This window comes from Narcine bancroftii, chromosome 1 (assembly GCF_036971445.1).
Source record: "Narcine bancroftii isolate sNarBan1 chromosome 1, sNarBan1.hap1, whole genome shotgun sequence".
Taxonomy (NCBI): domain Eukaryota; kingdom Metazoa; phylum Chordata; class Chondrichthyes; order Torpediniformes; family Narcinidae; genus Narcine; species Narcine bancroftii.
Genome location: NC_091469.1, coordinates 44,258,218 through 44,281,404, shown reverse-complemented (window position 1 = coordinate 44,281,404; position 23,187 = coordinate 44,258,218).

Genomic DNA, 23,187 nt, shown 5'->3' with positions numbered 1-23,187 from the left:
TTAATTTGAGGGGCACCTTTTCCATACAGAGGGTATGTGGAGTGAGCTGCCGGTGTAAGTACAACATTCAGAGACATTTAGACAGGTCCATGGATAGAAAAGGTTTGAAAGATATGGACGAAACAGGCAAATGGGACCATCTTGAGTACCCTTTAACATGGCTTTGTGAGGGGAAGGTCATAACTCATGAGCCTAAATGAGTTTTTTGAGGAGGTAACAAAAGATATTGATGAAGGTAGGGTGATAGATGGATTTTAATAAGGCATTTGACAAGGTCCCCATGAGAGAATCTCTCAGAAAGTCATAAGGCATGGCATCCATGGAACCTTGGCTACATGGATTCAGAATTGTCTTGCCTGTTAAAAGCAGAGAGTAGTAGTGGATGGGAAGTATCCTGCCTGGAGGACAGTGACTAGTGGAGTTCCACATTGCCATTACTCTGGGACCATTACTCTTTGTGATTTTTTTTAAATGACCTGGACGAAGACAAAGAAATGGGTCAGTAAGTTTGTGGATTATATGAAGGTTGGAGGAGTTGTGGATAGTGTTGAAGGTTGTGTTAGGTTACAATAGGATATAGGCAGGTGGTAGAGTTGGGCATTAAAGTGGCAGATGAGGATAAATGTGGGCTGATGCATTTTGGAAGGTCAAACGGGGCAAATACATGGTTAATGGCAGGAGACAACAGTGATCTTGGGGTCCAAATCTATAGATCCCTCAAGATTGCCATGCAGGTTGTTAGGATAGTTAAGAAGTCCCTATGGTATACTGGGCTTCATTAGTTGGAGGATTGAATTAATCAGTCATGAAGTGATGTTGCAGCTCTATAAATCTTTACTGAGAACATATGTTGAATATTGAATTCAGTTCTGGTCACCTCATTACAGGAAAGATGCAGTACATATGGAGAGGGTGCAGAGGAGATTTACCAGGAAATTGCATGGATTGGAACATATGTCTTATGAGGCAAGGTTAGCAGGGCTAGAGCTTGTCTCTTTGGAAAATGGAAGGATGAGAGATGACTTTATAGAGGTCTACAAGATTATGAGAGGCATAGATAAGGTAGACAGCCAGCACCTTTTTCCCAGGGCAGAGGTAGCAAACACCAGATGGCATCCGTACAAAGTGAAGGGAGGAAAGTTTGGGGGGGGGGGGGGGGGTCATCAGTGGTAAATTTTGTGGATGGATTGCATTTCCTGAGGTGGTGGTGGAGGCTGGAACAATAGAGATATCTCAGATACTCTGAGACAGGCACATGGATGGAAGAAAAATAGAGGGTTAAAGGGTAGGTTAGGTTTAGTTTTTTAGATATATATATAGATTTGGCAACATTATGGGCTGAAGGGCCTGTGCTGTGATGTTCTATGTTCTTTGTTCTTTGTACACAAGTTGGTTAGCATGATGAGCTGGGCTGAAGGTTCTGTTCTCTTGCTATCAAACTATATGACTACAAGAAGCTAAGACCATCCATATCACATACCAGATCTTTCCCAATGGCAGGTTGCAATAACCCAATTTGTCAGTGGGAATGGGGGAATGGTCCCTGTGAACCTTGTGTATACTTGGCATGTAAGATTTATTTCACAGCTCTTGCTAAGTAGAAAACTACAGATGCTGGAATCCAAAAAACAAACTAGAAAATACTGGATGTACTCAAGTCAGACAGCATCTGTGGAGAGAAAAACACAGTTTATGCCTAATGTCAACTTGCGATGCCTTGGGCCTCAAATGGAATGAAATATTGATTTGGAGGACATACATACTAAACATGGACAGGCTCTCGTTTGAGGGAAAGAACAAGGACTGTCGATTCCTGTGATGAGTGTATTCTCTAATGAAGGTCAACTTGCACTCAAAGGAATGTAGACAAGTGAGAAGTGATGGAAACACAAAAATCTGAGAGGGATTGAATGCATCGTTGCTGAGCTGGTACCTTTTGGCTGTAGATGGAGGATGGATGGAGATAGGGTGGAGATTGTCTCAATAAATGATTGGTCATTTGTCATTGGGATGAGGAGAAAGATATTTTCTCAGAGGTTTGTAAGTCTTTGGAATTCTCTACCCAGATGCTCAGTTGAACATATGTTAAGAATGTTCAGCTTTGAATACTGAGGAGATGAAAGGAAGTGTGTGCTGCTAGGGAAGTGGTTCTGAGGTCAGAGCTATTCATCCATTTATGATCTTACTGAACAGGGAAGGAGGCTTAAGGGGTTGCAGGATTATGTTCTTATGGCAATAAGTATGCTTTTGATTGGATTGGGTCAAATTTTTGAAAGACCTCTTGTTACGGGGACAGAGTTAAATCTTCAAATATAGCTTTCGACCAACATAGACACAAAGTATAAGACAGTAAAAGGACAAGAGAAGACCAGAGGATGGCAGTGGTTTCATTTCCCTTTGTGTTCTTTCAGCAACTGGTTAAGAAAATGGTGATGTTTAAAATATTTTTGATTTTAACTTAATCCTGGTAGATGCTTTCTGTGGGAACTATTTTAACTTGACACAATTGAGTGACAGAAAATTAGCAGCCAGCTCTATGACTAGATTTAATGGCAAGAAAGAAGTGATGACACAGTTCGATCAACGCTGTTACAGTGGCAGCAACTCAGGATCGAATCCAGCACTGTCAGTAAGGAATTTGTACATTCTCCTTGTGTTTGTGTGGGTTTCCTCCAGGTGCGTCAGTTTCCTCTTACCCTTCAAAAATATACGGGAATTGTAGGTTAACTGGATACAATTCAGCAGCACGGGCTTGTGGACTGAAGGGCCTTTTACTGTGCTGTATGTTTAATTTTTCATCTTCAGTCACCAAGTGATACAAGTTATGTTCCTCATTCCTTGCGTTAGAATCAGCTTTGTTCTTCAGGGATGTGACAGATGTTCCTGCTGATACCCAGTCACCATCCAGAGAAGCTTTATCCTTAGGCTGAATTCACTTCCTTGCTGATTCACATCTCACCAATAAAAGGCTAAGCAAGTTGATCATTTGCCAAACAAAACAACTATTTACTCATATTTAATTTCATAATAGGGCTCTAGTAGAAGTGCTGAAGGAATATTATCATGGAGCAAGTAAGGCTTTGGTTAGAGAGTTATAGTGAAGGCCAAGGTGCTAAAAAAAGAGGGAAGAACATATGTCATTGAAATCTGTTTCCAACATAATAACTTACAGATCTCAGCCTGTTCAAGATAAGTGGCTTGGCACTTGAAGTATGAATAATATTTAGAAAGACATTTAATCAAACATTTCAGTATAAGTGACAATGGACTACCAAGCTTCATATCCACTCCAGCAAAGAGAAGGTATAAGCATGGTGCCAATTGAGGGCCAGTCCATCTCAGGGAAATAAGCCAACGAGTACCCAGTACTGATTATTTAATTCCATGTGGGAAAAGATTTATTCACAGGACTTTTCTTGACACCTGACTTTAAGGTTTGATCTGTTACATCAGCTTGGATGTCTCCTTTTCTGTTTTAAGATGGACCAGTTTGAAGTGAATTGCAGGTAAAGTATTGCCTTGATTTGTATCCAAGATGTTAGAAGATTGTGGGTACATCTCACTCCAGGCATAGCAACATATAGACCCGGTTGGATATCTGGTGTAGTGCTGTGAAAGTGGTACATTGTAGAATGCACTGTTTTTTTTTTTGGCTGAGGCTTTAAGGCAAGGCCTCATCTATACTCTCTATTGGATATCGAAGATGCCGCGGTCCTGTTCAAAGTAGAAGAGGCCTGGTTTGTACATGTCCATTGACCACCATCATTGAAAGGATTATTTGATAATTATTGCACTGATATTTGCAAAACTTTATACTTCATAGTAAAACAGAATATGCTGAAAACACAATGCAGCTCAGGCAATATCTTTGGAAAGAGAAACAGTAACAGTTAGGTCTGGAACTCTTCACCAGAATTCATGACTAACTCTTCACAAACTGGCTGCAATTTTCCCTTGACTTCAAAATGGCTGTACTTAAAAGGTATTTAATTGCCTGTGAAGTGAATATGGTCATAATTAAGATTGCTAAAAGTGCCAGATAAAGGCAAGATATTCTTAACACTTTCATAGAAATCACAAAATGTGCCTAAAAAGTAAACTCCAGCTAACAATTTGTAAATGGATATCATGGGAGGGGTGAGATGAGGTTTGGCATCTTAGCCTTTATAAATCAAAGTATTGAGTATAGCATTTGGGATGTTGAAGATGTTTAAGATATTGGTAAGGCCAAATTTGGAATATTGAGTGCAGTTCTGGTCACCTATCTATAAGAAGGATATAAATGTTGAAAGAGTACAGAGAAGATTTACTAGGATGTTGCCAGGTCTTCAGAAATTGAATTACAGGGAAGGATTAAACAGGTTAATACTTTATTCCTTGGAGCGAAGAAGAATGAGGGGAGATTTGATAGAGGTTTACAAGATTGAGAGGTATAGACAGAGTAGATGCAAGTAGGCTTTTTCCACTTAGATTGGGGGAGATAAATACGAGGGGTCATAGTTTTAAGATGAAAGGGGAAGATTCTTATCTCAGAGTGGAGGGAGTGTGGATTGAGCTGCCATTTGATGTGGTGAATGCAGGCTCAATCTTAATTTTTAAGAATAAATTGGATAAATACATGGATGGGAGGTGTCTGGAGGGTTTTGGAATGGGAGCAGGTCAATGGAACTAGCAAAATAATGGTCGGCACAGACTAGAAGGGTCGAATGGCCTGATTTCTGTGCAGTAGCTTTCTATGACAGTTGAGATGACCTTTGAAAACATGTGCCTGGCATAGATTTTCTCCTGCTTGGGTATGTATCAGAAAATAACCAACTCAGGCCCCACAGTGTTCAGTTTAACATTTATAGTTCCTTGGTGGGGAGGGGGGTGGGGTGGGTAAGAGTCTACATTGGGAACATGAAATCTAAACACTATTTTATTTGCTTTGACACAAATGTCATAATTATTCTACTTCACATATCACCATGTGCAGTAACCGACAATTTGCCAAGAAGTTGATAAAATATTTTAGAATTTTTTGACATTTACCACAATTGTAATCTGCATAATTTCAGATTTCATAAATTCTTATCATTAGAGCATTGATCCAATGTGAAATGAAACTTAATTATGTTTTTTTTCCCAAACTTTATTTAAAAGATAAAAAAATCATAACATACAGTCTAATAACAGTCAAAAATTAATTTTACAGAAATATATATTTAAAAAAACAACCCAAAATAAAAAACATCCCACCCACTCTCCCCATCAGCCAACTCCCTTAAGGGGAGCCAAAAATATGAATTACAAAAAATATTATAAGTATTAATAGTAATTCAAAGTATATCTAAATGCATATACTCCAAATCTGGAAACCATTTATCAACAAAGAAAGAATAGTTATCATTGTAAATTATATGTAATTTTTTCCATAACAATACAAGCTTTCAATTCATTATGCCAGTGTGCTATATTAATCTTTGTAGTATCTTTCCAGGTACTAGCTACACATTTACACGCTACTGATAGCACTAAACGTACAAAAGCAATTTGAATTTTATCTAGCCCCATTCCTCACAGAGAAACCATATCACCCCCCAAAAAATTGTTGGATCTAATGGTAATTTAAAGTATATAATTTTTCCAAAACTATCTTAATTCCTTGCTAAAATGGTTGAACTTTAACACAAGACCAAACAGCATGTAAAAAAGTTCCAGTACATAAACCACATCTAAAACAAGAATCCAAATGACTAAACTCATATTTTTTCAGTTTCTCCAGGTCAAATATAATTGATGTAGAAAATTATAGTTAACCATTCCATATCTTACATTAGTCAATTTAATTACATTATCCTGACACATATCCGCCCAATCATCTTCAGGGAAAATAAACGCTAAATCGCTTTCCCATTTAAGTCTAGATTTTTCCCAATCTGGTTTATCCATATTATCCTGTAACAAATGGTACATAACTGAAATATAACTCTTCTTTGGTGCAGAGAAAAATCAAAGATTCAAATCTAATCAAAGTAAGTAAATTAATCTCTCTACCATAATTATCTTTTATCAAGGCTCTGAGTTGATAATACATAAACAGAGAATTTACAGATATACCAAATCTTTCCCTCAATTGATTAAAATAAAGAAATTGTCCCTCTTCAAAACAATCCTGTATTGTCTTTATACCCTCAGAATCCCAACTCTTTAAATAGTTATTAAACATTGATGAAGGAATAAGCTGATTATTATACAATGGAGTTAAAATTAATAATTTACTTTTTGATCCCAAAACCACACTTCTTTTAATCCAAATCTTTAACAAATGTTTCAATACTGGCATATTATGTTCCTGTAACAAATTCGAATTCCAACAAAATATAAATTGATGTACCTCGGTCTCAAAAATATACATCATTTCCACCCTGGCCCAGCTAGGGGGTTGATCTAGATCCATCAATCTATTAATAAATTTCAACTGGGCCACCTCATAATAATTTTGAAAATGTGGTAACTGAAGTCCACCCAATGCATATTTCCATGTAAGTTTATGCAATGCCACTTGAGCTAATTTACCCTTCCATAAAAACTCCCGCACTGCCTTATTCAGATCCTGAAAAAAACCCTTTGAAAGTAAACAAAGTATTGACTGAAATAAATATTGAATTCAGGGAACATATTCATTTTAATACAATTGACCTGGCCAATCAAAGTTAATGGAAGATTTTTCCATTTTATTTATTATAGGCACATTGACCAAAGTAATTAATCAAAGAATATTATCTGAAACATCTCTATTTTTAATAAAATCTGTTTGATCAGTACATATAAATTTAGGTAAATACTTAGCAAGTCTGTTAGCTAATACTTTCACTATAATTTTATAATCTACATTTAATAGGGAAATAGGCATATATGAAGACACTTTTAGTGGAGCTCTATCTTTTTTCAGGATAACAGTTATTAAAGCACTTGAATGAGATTGTGGTTATGTTTGATCCTCAATAACTTGTTTTAACACATCTCCAAATACATTAAATAAATCATCATAAAAATTTTTATAAAATTCCATCATCCCCTGGAGACTTTCCATTTGGCATTTCCTGTACAGCTTCCTTAATTTCAAAATCTGTAAATGGAGATCCCAATTCCTGAATATCTTTCTCTTCTAATACCGGTAATGTTAATTTAGATAAATAAGATTCAATAGAACCATTGTCCTGCTTTCCCTCAGAAGTATATAATTTTTGATAAAATGAATAAAACTGGTCATTAATTTCCTGAGGCTTAAAGGTAATTATTGAATTATGTTTAACAGCATTAATTGTCTGAGATGTTTGTTCAGTTTTCAGTTGCCAAGCAAGTACCTTGTGAGCTCTCTCTTCCAACTCATAATAACATTGTTTGGATCAATTAATTAAGCGCTCAAACTGATAAGTTTGTAATGTATTAATGTAATTTCAACTTCGCTAAGGCAGCTTTTTTGTCTTCTGTCACATCCTTCTGAAAATCTTTCTCTAACTCAGCAATCTGTTTTTCCAACCTTAAACTTTCTGCCATATATTGTTTCTTAACTTTCGTAGAATAACTAATGATCTGCTCTATCTCAAATAAGCTTTTAAAGCTTCCCATAATACAAAATGACTATCCAGAGAATTAACACTCTCAGTCAGAAATAAAGAGATATGTTCTTTAATAAAAGTAACAAACTGTTTTTTTTTCAGTAACATTGCATTAAACCTCCAACTGTACGATGAATGTACTACTTCTGAACCTTCACAAGAAAAGAATAATAATGAATGGTCTGATATAACTCTACTTTTATATTCCGCTTGCAATACTCTACCCTGTAGGTGTGCTGATACCAAAAAAAAATCTATTCTAGAAAATTAATCATGTCGTGAAGAATAAAAAGAAAAATCTTTCTCTGTTGGATTAACCTTTCTCCAAATATCTACCAGATTTAAATCTTTCATCAACGCACCAATTTGTGTTGCCATCTTTGATTTCCTTACACTTTTTGGATTTCTATCCAATAAAGGTTCCAAAACACAATTAAAATCTCCCCAACTAAAATATTTTTGTTAGCTCTAGTTAACAATAAAAAAAACTTCTGAAACAAACTGCTCATCATCTATATTAGGTGCATAAAGATTAAACAAAGTCCAAGATTCAGCAAAAATTTTACAATTCACTCATAAAACTCTCCCAACATTTCCCTCCGATTCTAGTTCAAATGGTAATTTTTTATGAATCAAAATTGTTACCCCTCTTGCCTTAGAATTAAAAGAAGAAGAAAACACATGGTCAACCCAGTCTCTTTTCAATTTCCAATGTTCCTTTTCGGTCAAATGTGTCTCTTGTAAAAAGGCAATATCAATTTTCATTTTTTTATATAAGCCAATACCCACTTTCGCTTAATTGGATTATTTAATCCCTGAACATCAAAAGTTGCAAAATTCAAAGTAGACATTTTTTATTAACTGCTAATATAGTTACAGACTATAAAATAATGCTCCCCCTTATAAATCTTCAAAATAAAAAAACCCTTAATAGACAAAAAGAAAAAAAGAGGAAAGAGAAAGGAAAAAAGAAAAAAATATTTTTCCCCTTTTCTCCCCCTCAAAAAGTAAAATTAACCCAAAAATTAAAAAAAAAAACACCCAAAGGTAGTAACACCCTAAAAATCTGGGTGTGGTAAACCCAGTAGTGGCAGATGATTATCAAAGCTTTCGGTGTCATCCACAACCGCCCCCCCCCCCCCCTAGCCAGATGCATACTCATTATTAAAGTAAGCACAATCAAATATAATAGATACATTCAGCCCAATGATTCCAAACCCAGTGATTGTTCCAGGTCTTCAATGTCAAGAAGACTTTGTGTCAGCTCTTCTTTCTTTCCATTCTTACCATTCTTCCCATTCCCGTTTACCCTCCCCTTAGGAGACGATGGTAAAAACCAACCATTCCTTCGCAATTCTGGCAATGAATTAGCAAAAACCAAAGCATCATGATCATTCTCAAAAAATTGGCATTGAAAATTTCCATAAAAAACTTTCAAAATTACAGGATAATGAAAGGGAAACTTATAACCCATTTGCCACAGTACATCTTCAGCCGAATTAAATTCCCTTTGTCTTCTAATAACCTCCTGACTCAAATCGGCATAGAAAAATACTCTGTTATTTTGAACCATCAACGGAGATTGACTTTGCTGTGTATTCTGTACCGCCATTCATAAGATCATCTCTCTATCTTGATATTTCAACAACGAATCAGAACTGCTCTTGGTGTTTGTCCTGGAAGTGGTTTCTTCCTCAATGCTCTATGAGCTCAATCCAATTCCAAACCTTCAGGAAAAAACTCCTTGCCCAATACTTCAGGAATCCAATGCTTAAAATATTTTATTGGATCAGAACCTTCAATATCCTCTGGAAGACCAACTTTTTTCACATATTCCTCTGGCTTTGATTTTCCAATGAATCAATCTTCTTCAATAAATCCCTTTTTTGAATCCCCCAGTCTACAAAAGAATCCTCCACTTTTTCCATTTTTTCCTATTATGCTCCACCTGATTTCAACATTCAGAGAAAGCTGTTTCAATTATTTAAAAATTATCTTGTACAATATCAACAGATTTTATACATCTGTTAATATCGCTTTTTTAACTACAGTCATTTCTTGTTTCATAGTTGTCATTTCATCACGCAAACTATTCATTTTTGTTTTCACCTCCATAAATCCTTGGGTCATTTGAGTTGACATTTGTTTTGACATATTCTCCATTTGACAAGCAATCCCTTCCAAAACAGTGAACACTGAGTCCAGTCCAGGATCCATAACCATCTTTTGAGGCCTACCTTCTCTAACTTCAGACTCCTCCTCCTGAGTAGATTCCAGCAAAGGTAAGTTCCTCTTCCTCCTCAGGCACAATAGGTCCTTTACCTGTGCGGCTGCAGGTTTGGATACCCGACGGCGGCACACTGACCTTGTTGGGTTGCTGCCGTTCGGGCTCCCCCACAGCCCACACCTTTTCCAAAAGTTCACGCAACCGAGAGGCACCGTGCATGCCCGGCAGAACCGCTGAACATGCAGGTGCATCTTCTGATGCTACACTGTGCATCCCCGGGCTACCAGGCAGTATTGCGGGCTCACGGGATCCTCTATCGGTCGGGCAGCCTGTGCGCCCGGCATCACATGCACGCGGTTCGGCAATGGCGGAACTTACCAATGTGCCGGTGCCATCTTGTGACTGCAGGGTCGGTGCCAGCATCAAACTCAAACGGGGAGGAGCTCTCTGAGGTTTGGAGGCTCCCAACGACAACACCATGGATTCAACTGTGCAGGTAGGCCTCAATTCTTCTACACTTTTATAAGGTAGTTTTTTCTGAAGTTGTGCTTTAGATTTCTTCATATTAGTAGCCATATTAAATCACTCTTATTCAGAAGGCTGTAAAAATTATTTTGAACCACTTTTGTAATTTTTAAAATCGGGTACTTAAGAATCTAGCTGGGGAAAGGTGGAATTACATGTCTTTCTTCTATGCCATCTTGCCACGCCCCCCAAACTTAATTATGGTTGTTGTTCTGCCAACATTCTTTACATTTTATATTTCTTAATCTTTATGTTTTGTCCCTGCCTATAGTTTTTTTCACTGCCGTCTCTTCAGATGTTATGCAGGTTCTTATCTTTCCATTGCTTTCCATTCCTTTTATTTTTACAAAGGCTGATTGGGGCATCAGGCTACTTTTCTCTGAGTCAGAAGGTTGTGGGCCCAAACTCTACTCCAGGGGATCTAGGCACAAAAATCGGCAGATGATGTTCTGTTCTACTGGGAAAGGGCTGCACTGAATAATATGTTCATGTCTATTCCCAGGAGGATATAAATGATCCCATAGTATTACTTTAAAAATGGGTTCCAGAGTTTTTACCCAGTGTTAAATGTTACTTAACCAGCAAGATTTTAAAATTAACATATCTGGAGATAAGCACATCATTGTTAATGCAAGGTAGGTCGTAGTGTGCTGTGAAGAGGATTCAGTGATGTCTCAGGTCATGATAGTTGAAATACAATTTGGAAAAATGGTGAGAGGTTGAAAGATATTGGAGGATAAAGGGATTTGGTTGTCCTTCTGCTTGTATCTCTGAAAGTTAATATGCACCATTTCTGGTATACAATTTGCAAGAGGGTCTGAGTACAAGAGTAGAGAGATCGTGTTCCAATAATATATGGTCCTCATGAATCTGGATCTAGAATATTGTGCCCAGGTTTCACAAGAGAAAATAGAGAGGCAATGTGTGGAAGGTTCACCATTCTTGCAAGCAGGTTTGTTTTATGAGAGATTAAGCAATGTGAACATATCTTGCATTTAGAAGAAAAAGAATAATCTCATTGAAATATACAACATTCTTATGAGGCTTTACAAAGTAGCTGCAGAGATGTGTCCCCTGGTTAGGATGTCTAGAACCAAGGGTCAGCTTTACAGATTAGAATAAATTCCTTACTCAAGAGTAGTGAATATTGAGGAATCACGCGATGGAGTAGTGGCCGGTAGGGGAATACCAGCCCTCTCCAGAAAAGAAGAAATAAAGTGAAGAAAATACAAAGTTCAAGAAATACAAAACATAACAAATAAAAGATAAAGTTGTAGAGAAAAGAAAGAAAATGGCACCCAAGAAGGAAAAAAATAAAAACAATGGGTAAAAAGGAAGAAGAAAAGACGCCTGAAGAGAAAGGAGAAGGCCTTACCTGCATGAAGAAACAGGGTGCTGTCATGGAGAAGAGAGCCTGTTCTCCGAGGTTGGTGACGACCCTGCAGAGTCGCGACCCCCCGACCGCTGGACTGCAAAAATGGCTCTCTGAGCCAAACAAAAGTGCGCTTAATAAGGAGAAGGAGAACACCAATGGGAGGGTGGCTCAGCCGAGGAGCGGGCAAACACAACGCGACCAGCTGAGGGATGCCTATTCAGATCCTGAAAAAAACCCTTTGAAAGTAAACAAGGTATTGACTGAAATAAATACAGGCTCTCAGCTGGAAGAAGAGGAAAATGACAGGAAAAGGAGTGAAAGGAAAGAAGAGCAGCAGCAGAAAGCCCAATAGATGAGTAGCCCAGAAGAAGAGGACCAACAGCAAGAAGCCAAGCAAGAAGCAGCCCAGCAAAGTGAGGCAAGCAACTCATCAGGAAAGTCAGAAGAGACACAGATACAAGGAAGAGAAGAAGAAGACACAAACACAGGTACAGACACAGAAGAAGAGGAAGAAGAAGACCAAGATCTGCACAGAGAAATAGAAGGTAAAACAGATGGACAGAATATAGTTTTTTTCAAGAACAAATGAGAGCATTAAAAGAATGGTTGACATTAGAATTTAGTGAAATGAAAAGAAAAATGAAAAGTACAGAAGAAAAAATGCAAAGATTAGAGCTGGCCATGACAGAAATAGGGAAAAGAGTAGAGAATGTGGAAGAATGAGAAACAGCTGTAGAAATGGAAGTGAACAACTTAAGAAGAAAGTTGGAAGAAAGTGATAAAAAAGTTAGAGACACAAGAGTTGTTCGCTCAGAAAATTGATATGTTGGAAAATTATAGTAGGTGAAACAACATAAAAATAGTGGGCCTGAAGGAAGGTGAAGAAGGCACAGACATGAAGGAATTTGTAAAAGAATGGATCCCAAAGTTCCTGGGAATGACAGAAATAGAAGATGGAATGGAAATAGAAAGGGCACACAGAACACTAACCCCGAAACCACAGACATATCAAAAACCAAGATCCATTTTAGTAAAATTTATGAGATATATGACAAGAGAAAATATACTGGAGCGGGCAAGGAATAAAATTAGAGAAGACAAAATACCATTGGAATACAAGGGTCAAAAAATATTTTTTTACCCAGACATAAGTTTTGAACTCTTAAAGAAGAGGAAGGAGTTTAATACAGCAAAATCGATCCTATGGAAAAAAGGTTATACATTTATGTTAAGACATCCAGCTGTGCTTAAAATATTTATCCTGGGGAGCAAAACAGACTGTTCTTGGATCCGGAGGAAGCACAAGAATTTGCAGAATACTTCCAGGACAGAAGGAGAGATGAAGAGATGTAACAAGAATGAAGAACAGTGATAAAATACATATAAACATGTAAAAATAATGTATATGTCAGAACTAAAGAAGGGAAAGAGAAGGGAAGAAAGGAATTAAGGGGGAAAAAAAGAGGGTGAGCTTTGTTATATGTTTAAAACAAAAGTCTTTTCTGAGGGTGGGGTTAGGTGGGAGAGAATAACCATCACTGCGAAATCAGTTGACGCTTGCGAGTGGGTTCAAAATCCAAATGGAGAGGGGAGTTGTGGTTGCCCAGCAAGGGATAAGGGGCAACTCAGAGGGGGGGGGGGGTGGAAGGAACATTTGGGGCTAAGGGAATATTGGATGTGGGAGTTGTTGAAGTATTTTATGTTTTAAATGTGTTGTCATACATTGAGTTTAAAAAGGGAAAACTGAGAGAAGAAAAGGGGGATGGTGATGGTAAGGAAGCGAAAATGAGGTGTAAACAGTATATGAGATGGCCATGTTGAATTATTTGACTATAAATATTAATGGAATACATAACCAAATTAAACAGAAGAGGCTATTAAATTTACTGGAAAAAAGAAAAAATAGACATAGCATTTGTGCAGGAAACACATCTAACTGAAGTGGAACATAATAAATTAAAGAAAGATTGGGTAGGGCACGTAGCGGCAGCATCATATAATTCAAAAGCTAGATATGTAGCTATATTAATTAATAAAAATGTACCAATCAAAATAGAGGAGGAAATAATAGATCCAGCAGGGAGGTATGTAATAATAAAGTATCAGATATATTCAGAATTTTAAAATTTGTTCAATATATATGCACCTAATGAAGAGGATCAAAAGTTTATGCAAGATATTTTTTTGAAGATTGTAGATACACAAGAGAATATATTGATAGGAGGGGATTTTAACCTTAATTTGGATCCAATATTGGATAAAACTGAACAAAAGACTAGCAAAAAGAATAAAGTGGCCAAATCTATGGTTAAATCAATGCAGGAAATGAAACTTATGGATATATGGAGGAAGCAGCATCCAAGGGAGAAGGAATACTCATATTATTCGAGTAGGCATAAAACATACTCAAGGATTGATATGTTTTTGTTGTCGGCCCATAGTCAAGGGAGAGTTAGGAAAACTGAATATAAAGCTAGATTGCTATCTGATCATTCACTCCTGTTATTAGCAATAGAACTGGAGGACATCCCATCAAGAACATATAGATGGAGATTAAACTCCATGCTACTTAAAAGGCAGGAATTTAGAGAGTTTATTAAACGCCAAATTAAAACGTACTTTGAAATAAATACGGAATCAGTGAAAGACAAATTTATATTATGGGATTAAATGAAAGCTTTCATTGGAAGGTAGGTAATAAGTTATGTAACTAAGATGAAAAAGGACTACAATCGGGAAATAGAACAGTTGGAAAGGGAGATGATAAGTACAGAAAAGGAACTAGCAACAAGGGATGATATAACAAAAAGAAGAGAATTGGCAGACAAAAAAATAAAATACGAAATATTACAAACGTATAAGGTGGAGAAGAATATAATGAAAATAAAGCAAAAGTACTATGAGCTAGGAGAAAACACACACAAATTTTAGCCTGGCAACTTAAAGCAGAACAAGCTAAAAGAACTTTATTGGCATTAAGGAAAAATGACAAAAAATTACCTATAATTCAATGGAGATTAATGAGAATTTTAAGGAATTTTATGAACAATTATATCAAACTGAGAACGAGGGGAAGGATGATAAAATAGAAGAGTTTTTAGCTAAAATTGAACTGCCGAAATTGCCAGAAGAGGAACAAAATAAATTGATAAAACCATTTGAAAAAGAGGAAGTACAAGATATATTAAAAAAGCTGCTGAACAATAAAATGCCTGGAGAGGACGAATTCCCAATAGAATTCTATAAAATATTTAAAGACTTATTAATTCCTCCTCTCCTGGAAGTAATGAACCAGATAGAAGAAACACAAAACTTGCCAGATTCATGTAAGACAGCAATAATTACAGTAATAACAAAAATGGGGAAGGATCCACTAACACCAGCATCATATAGACCAATATTCTAATTAATTCAGATTATAAGATAATAGCAAAATTATTAGCAAACAGATTGGCCGACTCTGTACCAAAAATAGTAAATCTAGATCAAACTGGATTTATTAAGAAAAGATGAACAACGGACAATATCTGTAAGTTCAATAACTTAATCCATGCTGTACAAGGAAACAAGACACCAACAGTGGTGGTTGCCTTAGACGCAGAGAAAGCCTTTTACAGAATAGAATGGAATTATTTATTCAAAGTACTACAGAGGTTCAATCTACCAGAAAAATATATTAATTGGATTAAAGCATTATATAATGGACCATTGGTGAAGGTAACAGTAAATGGATATGTATCGAACCAATTTAAATTAATAGGTCAACTAGGCAGGAATGTCCACTATCTCCTTCACTGTTCGCTTTAGCAATAGAACCATTGATAAGAATAGAAAATAAAATAAAAGGGATAAAAATAAAGGAGGAGGAGTATAAAATCAGTTTATTTGCAGATGGAGTACAATGCTAGTAAGTGTGAGGTTATCCACTTTGGCAAGAAAAATAAAAGAGCTGAATATTATTTAAATGGTCAAAAACTACAGCATGCTGTTATGCAGAGGGACTTGGGAGTGCTTGTGCATGAATCGCAAAAAGTTAGGTTGCAGGTGTAGCAGGTTATTAAGAAGGCAAGTGGAATGTTGGCCCTCATCGCTAGAGGAATTGAATTCAGGAGTAGGGAGGTAATGTTGCAACTCTATAAAGTACTGATGAGACTGCACCTGGAGTACTGTGTCCAGTTCTGGTCTCCATGTTTGAGGAAGGATATACTGGCTTTGGAGACGGTCCAGAGGAGGTTTACTAGGTTGAACCCTGGGATGAAGGGGTTGACTTATGATGAAAGATTAAATCATCTAGGATTGTATTCACTCGAGTTCAGAAGAATGAGAGGAAATCTTATAGAAACATATAGAATTATGAAGGGTATGGATAGGATAGATGTTGTCACATTTGTGGCCCGAAATGTGAAGTTAATAAAACATCGAACGCAAGTTTTATCAGGTAAACTTCTCAGTGTCTTTATTCTCCAGTTTCCTTTGTTCTCCTGCTTGTGCTCTTATCTCTCTCTCCTACCACCTGACTTCCGGTACATCTCATACATATTCATTATCATGACATCCCTCCTTTAATCAGAAATAAACTTTACCTTCACTTACCAATATCCCTCAGAAACCTACAAACATCGTAACTAATGGTAATACTATAACTCAACTACATAAAATTTACTTCCTACAGCACTCATACATGCACTTTATGATATAAGATTAAAATACTGTCCCAAAGTTCTTATTAAAACTATGGCACAAAGTCTTCGTATCGTTTGGGCACTTTCTGGTTTCGTTTCGGCCTGCCTGTGATATTGTCGTCGCTTCTCGGTTGTTCACTCTCAGCGTCGGAAATACTGCTCGCCACGGCTTCGGGTGTTTCTGGCGCTCTAGTCACTTCATCAGGAGTGCTGGTAACTGCCTCTGGAACATCATCAGGTCTCTCAGTTTCAGCATCTCGTATTGGCCTTTCAACCTCTTCGCTCGATGTATCTCTGGACTGGTACCTTTTTACACCTGATACATTTCTCTTATACAGGGCTCCAGTTGGAGACTTGACTGTCACCATACTGCCACTTCTGGATACGACAGTATAGGGTTGATGGTAATAAGGTGTGTCTAGCTTACCACCAGTTTCATGCCTCACTAGAACATTATCTCCTGGCATGATGTCTGAGTACTAGGCTCCACGTTTCGAATCTGTGTACAGCTTTGCTGCACCTTTCTTTTCAGCATCGTGGTCCCTCATCTCCTGGTCGTCTCGGATTTCCTTTATTTCTGGCATTTTTGTGCGGATTTTTCTCCCAAAAAATGCTTCTGCAGGACTTTTTCCAGTGGTTGCATGAGGCGTTGCTCGATAGACAGCCACATAAGATAGCAATGCTTCTCGCCAATTTTGTCATTCTGCGTGTGCAATCCTCAATCGTTTTTCAATGGACTGATTTTGTCTCTCTACTTCTCCGTTGGCTTGCGGCCATTTCGGAGTTACTTTATGATGGTGGATACCTGTGGTCCTCATGTATTCCGCAAATGTCTCTGAAATGAATTGTGGACCATTGTCAGAGTATAATGTAACAGGTAATCCATATCTTGCGAATATCTCTGCTAATGCTTGTATTGTTTTTTCAGTGGTTGTGGACTTCAACACCACATACTCATAGTATCTGCTGTAGTAATCTATCACTACCATAATTGATTCACCCTTTGGTAAAGGTCCAAGAAAATCAACAGCTACGTCGATCCATGGTCCTGTCGGGAGTTGCGTACTCCAGATCGGTTCTGGCGGATTACTCTTACTTGTAATTTGACATCCATGACAAGTTTTAACAAATTTCTCTGCATCTTTATCACAACCTGGCCACCATACCGTGGTCCTGAGGTTTTGCTTGGTACCAACAATACCTAGGTGTCCTTCATGTGCTAAGGATACGATCTTCGGTCTCAATCTTTGCGGTATCACCAATCTGCAACCTCTTAATACACACTGTCCGATGCAACAAAGTTCGTCTCTAATGGGAATGTAAGCCTTGTGAGTACACTTGTCCCATTGTGTCGAATGTTCCACAGGTTCAATAATGTCTTGTTCGATCAATTCTTTAATTTTGGCTTCGACTTTCCCACGAAGTCCAAACGGAGTTTGGCGCATTGGTTGTGCCTTGGGTTTGACCGTTTCATCTACTGCTAGCTTCAATTGTCGACCTTTCAGCTTTCCTACTCCTTGGAAGACTGCGGGGAATTCTAGCTTCATATCCTCGTATGACTGAATTGAATTGACACAAGCTCCAATATGAAGTATTGCCAGGTCTTGCGCTGTGCTTCTACTCAGCAATGGTTCTCCCCTCTCTTCTATGACCATAAACTCTGCTTCGGTGTACTTATCTCCAGCTTCAACCGTTGCAGCAAAACATCCAATGGTCTGCAATGGCTTGGTTGCTGTGTATGGATATAGTTTCTTGGAACACTTCTTTGAGGTACAGATGATCTTTTTCCTTTTCAACTTCTCCCATAAATGTCGATCAATCACATTACTGTCACTGCCTGAGTCTACAATGACCTGCACTGTTGCACTGTCACTCCACCAATGATCACTGGGACCTTCTCATGATGTATATCATTCAACGTAAATTGGTAACAACTCTGTCCCTCCTGGGTATCATCATCGTCACCGTCTATCTGGCGAATGGTATCTTTCTTTCCAGGATACTTTCCTTTACCCCAGGCTTTGCCTTTGGAAGTTGTACTTTTCCTCTTCTGGTCTGCATTGGACTTGCTTTTGCACTTCTTTGCAAAGTGGTCCTTACCTCCACTTTCTGCAAACTTTGCCTTTGGCCGGGCAATATGGGTCTTTTCCAAAGTGACCTCGGTTTCCACATCAATAACACTCCACGTCCTGTGTCGACGTATATCTTGGCTGATTATGGCGATGTGAGAGCCTCTTAATTTGCTGGCTTGAGTTGTCTTTCAGGGTCATGGTATGAAATTGCCCTTCAACAGCCTCTAATGCAGCAGCAATGGCTAAAGCATCGGTGAGTTCCAACTCACTCCCTCTTTCCAGTAGACGTCTTCTGAGTTTATCTGATCTGCAGTGCTGTACAATTTGATCCAATAATTGGTTGTCCAAATCAGCTGGCATTTAATTGCATCCAACAGCTAGCTGGCGTAGTCTCGTCACATACTGAGCAATTGTCTGGCCATCTTCTTGTTTCGTTCTCTGAAACAAATGGCGTTGAAATGTAGCATTCGGTGTCACTACATAGTGTGCATTTAATGCATCTACCACTTTCCGGTACTCATCCTTTCTTCCAGTATTCAAAATTGTCTTAAGTGTTTCCCGAACTGCGGGTCCCGCTGTGAAAAGAAGTAATGCCCTCCTCTGCGCTTTTTGTTCAACTGTACCGGTATCTAGAAATAGGCCACGACTGTCGGCGTAGGATTCAAATTCTTCCAGCCATGCCTTCCACTTCACACTAACAGTGCTTGCATCACCCGTTGGGTCAAAATGAGCAATTCCACTATGTATTAGAAAGTCACCGTCTGCACCAGCCATGAGGAAATATTCCAACCCCAAAAGTACTGAGTCAAAGAGAAAATTCTTATCACCTTGAAGTTCTCTTTAATCATCTGTAATCTTCTTTAGTCTTTAATTTTCTTCAAGCTTCTTTCATCCTCGTCGCCAATGTCACATTTGTGGCCCGAAATGTGAAGTTAATAAAACATCGAATGCAAGTTTTATCAGGTAAACTTCTCAGTGTCTTTATTCTCCAGTTTCTTTTGTTCTCCTGCTTGGCTCTTATCTCTCTCTCCTACCACCTGACTTCTGGTACATTTCATACATATTCATTATCATGACAGATGTAGGAAGATTTTTTTGAGCTGGCCGGGGAAACTAAAACGAGAGGACACAGTCTCAAGATTCGGGGGAGTAGATTTAGGGCAGAGATGAGGAAAAATAGTTTTTCCCAGAGAGTAGTGAATGTTTGGAATTCTCTATCCAGGGAAATGGTTGAGGCTGCTTCATTAAACATATTTAAAATTCGGATAGATAAATCTTTACATGATAGAGGAATTAGGGGATATGGGGAGAAGGCAGGTAGGTGGAGTTAGGTCATAAATTAGATCAGCCATGATCGTATTGAATGGCGGAGCAGGCTCGATGGGCCATTTTTGGCCTACTCCTGTTCCTACTTCCTATGTTCCTATGTTTCTATGACATCATAGTATACTTAACAGAACCAGGAATATCAATAAAAGAACTACATAAGAAATTGAAGGAGTATGGAAAAATATCAGGATACAAGATCAATGCAAATAAAAGTGAGGTGATGACAATGAGTAATGCGGATTATACAGAATTTTAAAAAGAATCACCATTTAAATGGCAAACACAAGCAATCTAATACCTAGGTATTAGGTTAGATAATAATTTAGGCCACTTGTACAAATTAAATTATCAGCCACTAATAAAGAATTTGCAGGAAGACTTAGAACATTGGAAAGAATTACCGCTAACGATGATAGGGAGGGTAAATTGCATTAAAATGAATGTTTTCCCAAGGATACAATACTTATTTCAATCGTTACCAATTCTCTTAACAGAGAAATTCTTTAATGTACTAAAGAAAATAATAAGGAAATTCTTATGGAAAGGGGGGGAATCCAAGGATAGCGTTAGATAAATTAACAGAGAGGTACAACCAAGGTGGTTTGCAGTTACCAAACTTTAAAAATTATTATAGAGTAGCACAATAAGGTATTTATCAGATTTTTATTAGACAAGGGAAAAACCAGATTGGACTAAGATAGAGCTTGATAAAATAGTGAGAAGTTACTGGAACATATACTTTATAATTGGGATGAAAAGCTCGTATGATATAAAAGCTCACCAGTACTGCATCATTTACTCAATATATGGAAGAAGATTCACTTAGAAAGGAAAAAAATGAATTACCAAATACCAAAATTATTATTGATGCAAAATCTGCTAATCTCTTTTACAATTGATAATCTTTCCTTTAGAGAATGGGAGAGAAAAGGAATTAAAAGAATAGAAAATTGTTTTTTGGGAAATAATTTATTAACATTTGAACAAATTAAGTACAAATATGGAATAACTCATGGTACAATGTTTGCATACCATCAACTGAAAGCCTACTTAAAGGATAAATTGGGAAACAGACTGAGATTACCAGAAGGAAGCAGCTTTGAAGATGTGATTACAGACACAATGATAATTAAAAGATTTATAATGAACATGTACATCAAGCTGCAAGAGAAGGAAAATGATGAAATAAGCTATAATCCCAAACAAAAGTGGGAAAAGGATTTAAACATAAAGAAAAACAATGAAACATGGAAAAAGTTATGCTCTGGAACGATAAAGAATATAATCTTTGGCTTGGCTTCGCAGACGAAGATTTATGGAGGGGGTAAAAAGTACACGTCAGCTGCAGGCTCGTTTGTGGCTGACAAGTCCGATGCGGGACAGGTAGACACGATTGCAGCGGTTGCAAGGGAAAATTGGTTGGTTGGGGTTGGGTGTTGGGTTTTTCCTCCTTTGTCTTTTGTCAGTGAGGTGGGCTCTGCGGTCTTCTTCAAAGGAGGTTGCTGCCCGCCAAACTGTGAGGCGCCAAGATGCACGGTTTGAGGCGTTATCAGCCCACTGGCGGTGGTCAATGTGGCAGGCACCAAGAGATTTCTTTAGGCAGTCCTTGTACCTTTTCTTTGGTGCACCTCTGTCACGGTGGCCAGTGGAGAGGTCGCCATATAACACGATCTTGGGAAGGCGATGGTCCTCCATTCTGGAGACGTGACCCATCCAGCGCAGCTGGATCTTCAGCAGCGTGGACTCGATGCTGTCGACCTCTGCCATCTCGAGTACTTCGACGTTAGGGGTGTAAGCGCTCCAATGGATGTTGAGGATGGAGCGGAGACAACGCTGGTGGAAGCGTTCTAGGAGCCGTAGGTGGTGCCGGTAGAGGACCCATGATTCGGAGCCGAACAGGAGTGTGGGTATGACAACGGCTCTGTATACGCTTATCTTTGTGAGGTTTTTCAGTTGGTTGTTTTTCCAGACTCTTTTGTGTAGTCTTCCAAAGGCGCTATTTGCCTTGGCGAGTCTGTTGTCTATCTCATTGTCGATCCTTGCATCTGATGAAATGGTGCAGCCGAGATAGGTAAACTGGTTGACCGTTTTGAGTTTTGTGTGCCCGATGGAGATGTGGGGGGGCTGGTAGTCATGGTGGGGAGCTGGCTGATGGAGGACCTCAGTTTTCTTCAGGCTGACTTCCAGGCCAAACATTTTGGCAGTTTCCGCAAAGCAGGACGTCAAGCGCTGAAGAGCTGGCTCTGAATGGGCAACTAAAGCGGCATCATCTGCAAAGAGTAGTTCACGGACAAGTTTCTCTTGTGTCTTGGTGTGAGCTTGCAGGCGCCTCAGATTGAAGAGACTGCCATCTGTGCGGTACCGGATGTAAACAGCGTCTTCATTGTTGGGGTCTTTCATGGCTTGGTTCAGCATCATGCTGAAGAAGATTGAAAAGAGGGTTGGTGCGAGAACACAGCCTTGCTTCACGCCATTGTTAATGGAGAAGGGTTCAGAGAGCTCATTGCTGTATCTGACCCGACCTTGTTGGTTTTCGTGCAGTTGGATAATCATGTTGAGGAACTTTGGGGGACATCCGATGCGCTCTAGTATTTGCCAAAGCCCTTTCCTGCTCACGGTGTCGAAGGCTTTGGTGAGGTCAACAAAGGTGATGTAGAGTCCTTTGTTTTGTTCTCTGCACTTTTCTTGGAGCTGTCTGAGGGCAAAGACCATGTCAGTGGTTCCTCTGTTTGCGCGAAAGCCGCACTGTGATTCTGGGAGAATATTCTCGGCGACACTAGGTATTATTCTATTTAGTAGAATCCTAGCGAAGATTTTGCCTGCAATGGAGAGCAACGTGATTCCCCTGTAGTCTACAAAGAATATAATAAACACAAGGTTATGCATGATACAGTATAACTGGTTACACAGATTATATATCACGCCCCAAAAGTTAAAAAATTGGGATCCAACATTATCAGATAGATGTTTTCGCTGTAAGAAGGAAATGGGAACAACAGTACATGCAATTTGGGCATGTGAGAAAGTGGAAAAGTTTTGGGAAGATGTAAATCAGATATTAAATAAAATCACAAAAAGTAACATACCAAAAAATCCAGAGATCTTTCTTCTAAGTAATATAAGAAGTAAGGAATTAGGCCTCAAACTGGATGAAGCGCAAAAAAGATTTATTATGATAGCCTTAGCTGTCGCAAAAAAATCTATAATGTCAACTTGGCAATTGGAAGAGAGCCTAAGAATACAGCAATGGTACATAGAAATGAATAAATGTATTCCATTGGAAAAAAATAACATATAATTAAAAAAAATAAAGTCACATTATTTGAAAAAATTTGGGAACCATACATGGAACATAACAGAGAGGGCTTGCCTC